Source organism: Rhamphochromis sp. 'chilingali', assembly GCF_963969265.1.
Source record: "Rhamphochromis sp. 'chilingali' genome assembly, chromosome: 2".
NCBI lineage: Eukaryota > Metazoa > Chordata > Actinopteri > Cichliformes > Cichlidae > Rhamphochromis > Rhamphochromis sp. 'chilingali'.
This window is the reverse complement of record NC_137930.1, coordinates 25,679,904-25,688,198: the sequence shown is the minus strand read 5'-3', so window position 1 is coordinate 25,688,198 and position 8,295 is coordinate 25,679,904.

The following is an 8,295-nucleotide window of genomic DNA, read 5'->3' as shown; positions in this document are numbered from 1 at the left end:
GTCTTCACTTTTATCCAAGCAGTTTCGGTTCTTGCAAACTTTTAACCACGGTAGAGATTTTGTTTATATTGTGTATGGTGTAAGAATGTTTAGTACACAAATGGGAAAAGCAGCACAGTGGTGCAGTACTTAACACAGTCACCTCAGATGAGTTTGCATGTTCCTCCCATGTATCTGCGTGAATTCTGTCCGGGTCCTCTGGGATCCTCCCACAGTTCAAAGACAAGCAGTTAGTGGAGTTGGGATAATTATTGATCCTAAATTTCCTAGAGGTGTAAATGTGAGGGCAAATGGTTGTCTGTCTCTTTGTGTTGGCTCTGTGATAGTCTGGTGTTTTCTCTTGTCATGTGTCAGTGACATGTTTTGCATCTTCCATCCCTTGCACTGACTTTAGATTTGGAACAATGTGTCAGTTTCTCCATTTATATTCCCAGGAAATAACTCTGTATTTCTGAGTCTGGGCTCTTTGTTTCAGGCTGTCTCAGAAACACTTGGCAGTAGAAACTGACACTCAAGGCCTGGTGCCAAACTCGTGAAGTCCTCCTAAGTAGACGGAGACCCATGGCAACGCTTGATCGCGATAAATAATGAATGCCTAACAGGTTCACTTTACAAGGAGCTTTTCAGGTTCACACACACACCTTCTATATCCTCATTAACTCCAGTCTGGTCAGGGTGACTTAAACTGTCTAACAGTTTTATAACCTCTCCTCTCGGCTGATTATTTCCAGAAACACTGCACCCCTGCTTGGCAGGAATCAACCCTTTCAGCTAAAATGAAAGGCACATGATTGCAATAAATTATGGGGATGGGGGGTCTCTATCAGAACTTCCACTGACTCTGTGGAGAATCAGACTAAAGAAAACTGTTGAATAGGCTTCCTTAGAGCACACACAAAGCAATCACAATCCTACTTCTATTCAATGAACTTAAACTAAAATCACTTTTTTTTATAGTTCAGGGAAGTGAGGTTGTAATCACTTGATTAAACATACAGATGAACAAAAGGGGAGAAGCAGAATATCAAACTGAAGATATAACCAAGCCAGTCTGAACGAGAAACTCAGAGAAACCACTAAACAAACAATAGGAAGTGGGAAAAACTGGCTAGTTGATCAAGACTGGAGGAAAGCACAAAGAATAAATTTACGCAAGGGAGGCCAGGGTGAGCACAAACAGTTCACAGCAGAGCAGGCCATCACAAGGACAGGAAAAGAACAAAGACAGGATGAGGCACAAAGAAAAGTATTTACCAAAATAAAACAGGGAGAGCAGATAACTGAGACCCAGAAAGGACACACACACACAAACACACAAAAAGAGAAAGAAAGACAGACAAGAAAAGTACCCAAAACACAAATAAGGATTAAAATAAAACTGGAACTAAAACTCAAAAAAAAAAAAAACTATGAAAATTGACTGGTGCTTTCACCGATCAGACATAACATTATGACTATCTGTCTAACATTATCCTGGCGGAATAGACTCACTAGTCGCCTAAAGGTGTGCTGACGTATCTGCACCGAGATGCAAATCCTGATACAGAGAAACTCGTTGTTGTGCATCCTGGTCTTATTTTTTACCCAGTAAGAAGCGCACAGGCACCCAACCATCCACATGATGCAAACGAAAATGTGATTCATACGACATGACCGCCTTCTTCCTGTGATGGCATCAGCCACACAGGGGTAAATCAGTCCATTTTTCCACTTTATTAGTTTGTTTTGCAGTTTTCTTCATTAATATAATTCATTAATCATCAGTGTTGGGAAGGTTACTTTTAAAATGTATTCCATTACAGATTACAGAATACATGCCCCAAAATGTATTCTGTAACGTATTCCGTTACGTTACTCAATGAGAGTAACGTATTCTGAATACTTTGGATTACTTAATATATTATCATGCTGTTTACAACTACATGAATGTGCTATTGCTGTGATTTATTACTGTTACTGAAGGTCCGCGGCTCCGGACCGTAGTAAAGGGACCTCTGACTAATACGGTGGGTTCTGTGTCAGGCACGTAGCCGAAAAATAGCTTTACTTTGTTGTGTGGGTCAACTTTGCTGGCGAGAGACAGAAAGAGGAGTTGAAAGACTGCTCCAACGGAACTTATTGTTTTTGGAGGAAAACACGAACAGTCGAGTCAACTCCAAAGCCCTTACTTACAACTGGGCTCGTCAGACACTCTTCTTGGCTGCAGTGGTTATTATTATATTTACATGCTTCCAGCTCCCGTTTCTGCTCCGTGACAGCTTGTACTTTTCCTTTTTCTCCCTCCTCGCGCTCACAGACACATAACAGGTATGGCAGTCCATTCTCCCTGCAGCACGGACTACACTGCCCATGAGGCTACATTCTTCCTGTAGCATTCTGCCTATTAGCTTAGCACAACAACAACAAAAAGGCGCTCTCTCACCCAGAAAACAAGCAGAGAGAGAGCCTCACCCTGTAACGATGGCAACCGTAACGCTGCCGCCTGGAACAACAGAACATCACAGCTGTCAAACAAAACCCAAACAGTCCTGACCCGCCACAATATGAAACAGGGAAGTACCGCCATGTAATCCATTTATTTCAACAAAGTAACTGTATTCTAAATACCACCTTTTTAAACGGTAACTGTAACAGAATACAGTTACTCATATTTTGTATGTAACGGCGGTACATGTATTCCGTTACTCCCCAACACTGTTGATCATTTGGTTAAACCTAACACTGATATTACGAGGCGCGCACATAGCATCGTGTGGTTTTTCTAAAATGTTTTGTTATATTAATTATGTTTCTCTTTCTTTGAGTTCCCTGGGTTTGGGCGGTGGCTGTTTCCTGTCTGGGCAAAAAGGCTGAGGACTCTGGGAACAAAATGCCTGCTCAGCAGGACCAACCATGGGCTTACCAGGAGCAGGGGTGTTTTAGGTTTAGTTAGGTTATTCTGTGCTTAGTTAATATTAGTATGTTTTTGTTTTCCCCCTATTGTGTGTAAATGGTTTGGCCAAATCATTATAAAAGCTACCCTCATGCATCTTTCTAATTAGGTCAGTTTGTGAGTTAAGTTGTGTCTCACTTTGTTTTGGTTAAGTTTCTGGAAATTACTTTTCATAGCGTTATATTTAGTTGACCTCTTTTACGGGCCTGCTAAGTATGTTTTTGAATGTTGTTAATTTTGGACTTTTTGGGGGTTAAAATAAAGAAAACACTTTTTGAAGATACCTTTTTGCCTGTGTCCTCTTTGCTTTGGTTGCTTGGTCCCTCACACTTCCATTGCTCTGTGGTCCGGTTCTAATGCTCATGTGCCCATCCGGTGCTCAATTGTAATGGAAAACATCAGAAACTGAGATGTGTCAAGTTGAGCCATGTCAGCCGAGTCGAGGCGAGTAAGTGCTAGTGGAAAAGGACTTTTCGACTTGTGGACCCAGGTGCTGCACCGTCAACACTCTAAATGACACACAACCATCTCTGTCCAACATGTCTGTGGGAGAACATGCAAAAGCCACACAGAAAGGCTGAGAACCTCCAAACCCAGCATCTTCTTGCTGAGAGGTAAGAGTACTAAGTGCTACACCACCATGCTGCCCAGAATTAGACTCTCCAGGCTTAATACAGAATTATTATTCCAGAGAAGTTTTCTTTTGTTATCTGTAGGTGGGGTTATAGAAATGATCAAAGAACAGCAAAGGGGAAAGGCACAGCTGACGTCAGACTTTCAGATAACCCCTCATTTAAGTTGCTGTGCTCAAAGCAGTGTCCTATTATGTACTCGAGCGATGCTGCATTTCTGGATCCATAATTTGTACAAAATGACAAAGAGTGGTACTTTCAGGTTGTCAGACAGACACACACACACACATAATTTGAAGAAAAAACATGCTGAGCTTGTCAGGGTTGTCCTCAAAGTGCCACTCACAGTGGATACATTTTCTAATCTCCAGTGGCAGGAAAGAGACCGATGAAAACAAAGCAAGTTTAATAAAAGGATTTTGCAAGTACTGATGTTAATTATGTTCAGATACGTAAAATATGTCTTTGTGTTTTACTACTAAATCTTCATTTCTTGATGCCACATGCCGCAGTCAGAAACCTCACTCCTCACTTTGTGTTTCACATTCATCTTCAGTTTTCTTGCCATAAAGCACACAAAAGTCAGACAGACTAATTAGGCTGCGAATTTCTGCCAATGCATGCATGGCTGCTGCCCATTCTCCAGATTACAAGTGACACATTTACAGATGAATCAGCACAGCAGCACTATATCACTCTTCCTCATGGAAACCGAGAGTCAAAATCCCAGGTTCCATGACGCGCCATCATGCCCTTGAAGGTGCCACTTAAATCAGATTGCCAGTAAATCTGCGTCTCAACACAAATGGCTCTTCTGTCAGGTGTGACGCACCTAAAAGCCCTCCGTAATCAGGTATCAGCGACATTAGAGGAGGAATTGTAGTGAAAACAGATGCAAACTGATGCTGGAGTTAAAGCTTCTCACTCAAGTCAGGTATCCAGTGTCCATATGACTCACAGCTAAATAAATCATGTTTAATTCATTCCCAGCACAATGGAGGTGGGTGACATTGATCTTGAAATGCCTCAAGAAAGTACTTTCCCTTCTTTATCTATCCATCTACAAAATCACAATGTAAATAATTGCGTACGCACATTTACATTCAAATACGAATCATTTATGTGCAGATGGACAACAGCAGGATACCGCCCATTATAAGACCAAATGATAATAACAATTATAAGACTTATTTGTCATTTTACATAAGAAATATGCATTTAAACATTAATTAATATTAAATGGTTATTTAAAAATAAAAATAAAAAACATTAAGAGCAGACACTCGTATTTGTACATGTTGGACATGACTGGGCTTAAGAGATTATATTGAAGGCAGTATCACCTTGAGCAATTTTAATACTGTTTTGTCACCAAAGCATCTAAATAAAGATGTTCGGGAATCTGTTTTGGTGACACTGGGTTCAGGTGCACGACTCCGTCAGATGTGCTTTGAAAGGAAGGAGCAAACTATACTGTTGACTAAGCAGGCTGTTAACTTTGCAGCTTGCTTCTCTCCTCACTTTTTCCTAACCTACTTGTCAGTATGATCAAAACACAGTCCAGTAGATAAACACATGGAGTTACAGAGCAAACTGGTGCTGACTCTATAATTGTGTAAGGAAGCATTATGTTTCTCTTTCAAGGTACATCAGAGGCAAGAATGGAGAAATGGCACAAAGGAGGACAGACATAACTCTGGTGCAAAACTCATGAATCTAATCCTGGAAATTTCAACACACATTCCTGTCGACGGAACCAAAGCTACACACGTTCTCTTAATTACAGTACAGTTTAAGCCTGAATGAACAGAGATAGCATACTTTTAGATTGTAAATGCAAAGGCCCATATATTCAGTCATGTGGAAAAGGAACTTTTTCACATGACTCCATGTAGTCCTGTAAAAAACTAAGTACTCCATTACTGTTTCTAATTAAGAGGGTAAGTAGCAGCCAGGTGTTGCTAATCAAAGGTACGTGGTTAATTGATCATCAGCAAATGTGAGCACCTCTGAAAAAGCATCGGTTTTGGCGGTTTGCTGCTCTGGAGCATTCAACTGTGTGTAAACACAATGTCACACTCTGTGCAGAAGTTGATGTCCTAACAAATTCACTCCAAAGTCAGATCATGCAATGTTCAGAGAAACTGCAAAATGTTATATCTCGAACTCTACAGGCTTTAGTTAATGTGTTAAATGTTAAAGGTAAAGTTCTGAAAAAAGCTGAACAACTGTGTCTTGTTTGGAAGGATTGCCAAGAAAACGTCTTCCATGTCTAATAAGAGCATGACAGCAAGGCTCAGGTTTGTAATGTTGTATCTGAACAAACCACAGAACATCTGGAGCAATGTCCTGTGGACAGATGGGACCAAAATGGAGATATTTGGCAACAATGCACAACACCATATTTGGAGAAAACCAAATACACTATATTAGCACATATCAGCACCTGGACGCCTTGCAGACATTGAGTCGACTATGAAATCTTCTTTATATCAAAGTATTCTATAGTCAAAGGTGACTGACTGAAATGCTGCAGCTGGATCTTAAGAGAGCTGTGCATAGATAAAGCCCATAAATCTCAATGAACAGAAGCAATGCTGTAGAGAAGAGTGGACCCAAATTCATCCCTAACGATGTGACAGACTGACAAAGTCAAACGAAAACCATTATTTCAAGTTATGTTATTCCACAAAGACCCAAAGTTTTCCATGGAACTCCATATGGTCCTGTGAAACACTTTGGTTTTCATATAACTGGATCTACAAAAAGGCATGAATATAAAACAATTTATCTGGGTTTATTCTCCAGCTTGGAATTCACATTCATGTTTATTCTTCCTTGTTTGGTGCACGCCATTTTGAAAGAATAAAATGTACACCATCACAGCTGCCAGCATCTCATTAGAATATGTGCTTCCTGTCTCCTTGTCTACTGAAATCTCTCTCCCCTTCTGTGCAACCACTAGAAGGCGCAATAATTAGTTCCTCTGAAGTGAGTAACTCGATCATAAATCTGTACCTGGGTGGGTTAGCCAGGCTTTAGCAGTTTTAAAATACTATTTTAACTAAATATAAATTACCGAGAATATCTGATTTTATAACTTCCTGTTTTTCCCATATTATTGTGCATATGATTGTTCTGGATCTTGTGGGTTTTTTTCCTAAGATCTGGAATTCCCTTACAATTAGAGCTTCTCTTTTTTTGTCTTATAACAAAAATAGTGTTGTGACATTGTAAAATAAACATATTTTTAAATTACCTAAGAGGACAAACGTGTTGCTGTTCTTACGGTGTAATTTCAAAACACCGCTCAAAATGCTTTTAAGGACTAAAATGCTCTGCCCGTTTTGCAGAGAAACGAAGGCTAAGATATCTGACAATGCTTTCTATTCAAAGTGGGGGGAAGAAATGACCATTCTGTTTCAATGAAGGCTATTTTATCTGCCTTACAGAAAAGAGTCCATAGACTCCCATAGATTGCGTGCGATTTGTGGCTTGAATTAACGAGCACGGCTCTCATTCACCGGACTTCACAGAGAGAGAGAGAGAGAGAGAGAGAGAGAGAGAGAGGGAGAGAGAAGAAGAAGCTTCCGGCTCGTGAAGGCGAGAGATGTCACGTGGCGTGTGCATCAGCCAATCAGGAGTAAGTGCGCATTGCGATCCTGTGCTGAAGGTTTGTTTTATTGAGGGGTTGGTAGTGATCAATGGGCGAGTGGAGCAGTCCACGGAGTCGAAGTTTCTGACTTTGAAGACTCAAATTTTTTGTCTGTGAGCTCCAGTAAACAGCTCCACTTAGATAACTGCAGGAAAACACGTGCACTTTAATGCTTTACCACGCACTCTCGTGCAGTTCAAACTTTTGCGCCCGTTTGGAGCTGTTTTGTTGTTTCTGGATCTACGCTTTATGCTTAATGTAAATATTGCATAGAAGGGCAACTTTACGACTTCACTGCAGATGAAGCAAAGAAATCATTCCGAGCAATCAAACTGCGCAGCTCGCACTCAAATCCCACCGCAAACACAACAACATAACTCCAATAGCGCCAAACGGCCCTATGACTAAATTTGCTGCTGCTGCTGCTGCTGTTACGCCGCGATGTCTGGATGATTAGGTTTCGGTCTTTGTTTTATGCCACAGCTGCTCAATCTCGGGCAGTTGGTTGTATTTCCTTGGGGTGATATAACTCTTGCACTCCATTAATAAGGTAGCCACCAGCGCTCACATCAATCTGGCTGCGGAGACAGAGGGCCGTTGCTCGCGAAGGCGTCACGCGCTCAACGGCCAATGAGCTGAATGAAATCAGCACCTTGTTGTAAATCACGGGTGACAGCGAGCTACTTGTGTTTCCTCTCAAGTAAGAAATTGGAAATCAGTCCGGGTTTTCTTAATAGGAGGTGCTGATGTGTTGTTGGGGGCAAAAGCTAAAATGCACCTGTGGGAGTGGCGGTGTCTCAGCAAAGCAGAGCTGCACTGATCAAGGGATGTTTCACAAATCAATAGAAATAATGAGAAATAAAAAACACACACACCTTGAGTAAGTTTTCCCTGTGTGTCTTTGTAAAGGTGTGACAGTGCAGGTGGGGGGAAGCAACAATTCACTCGCTTATATTGATGAGAATGAAACGAGGCTGGGCTTCAGTTCCTGTGGTTGCAACCTTTTCATGACGTCGAGACAGTTGTTTTGGTCCCCTCTGCCCAATCGGAGGCTCCTCTCACACATCTACCGGAGC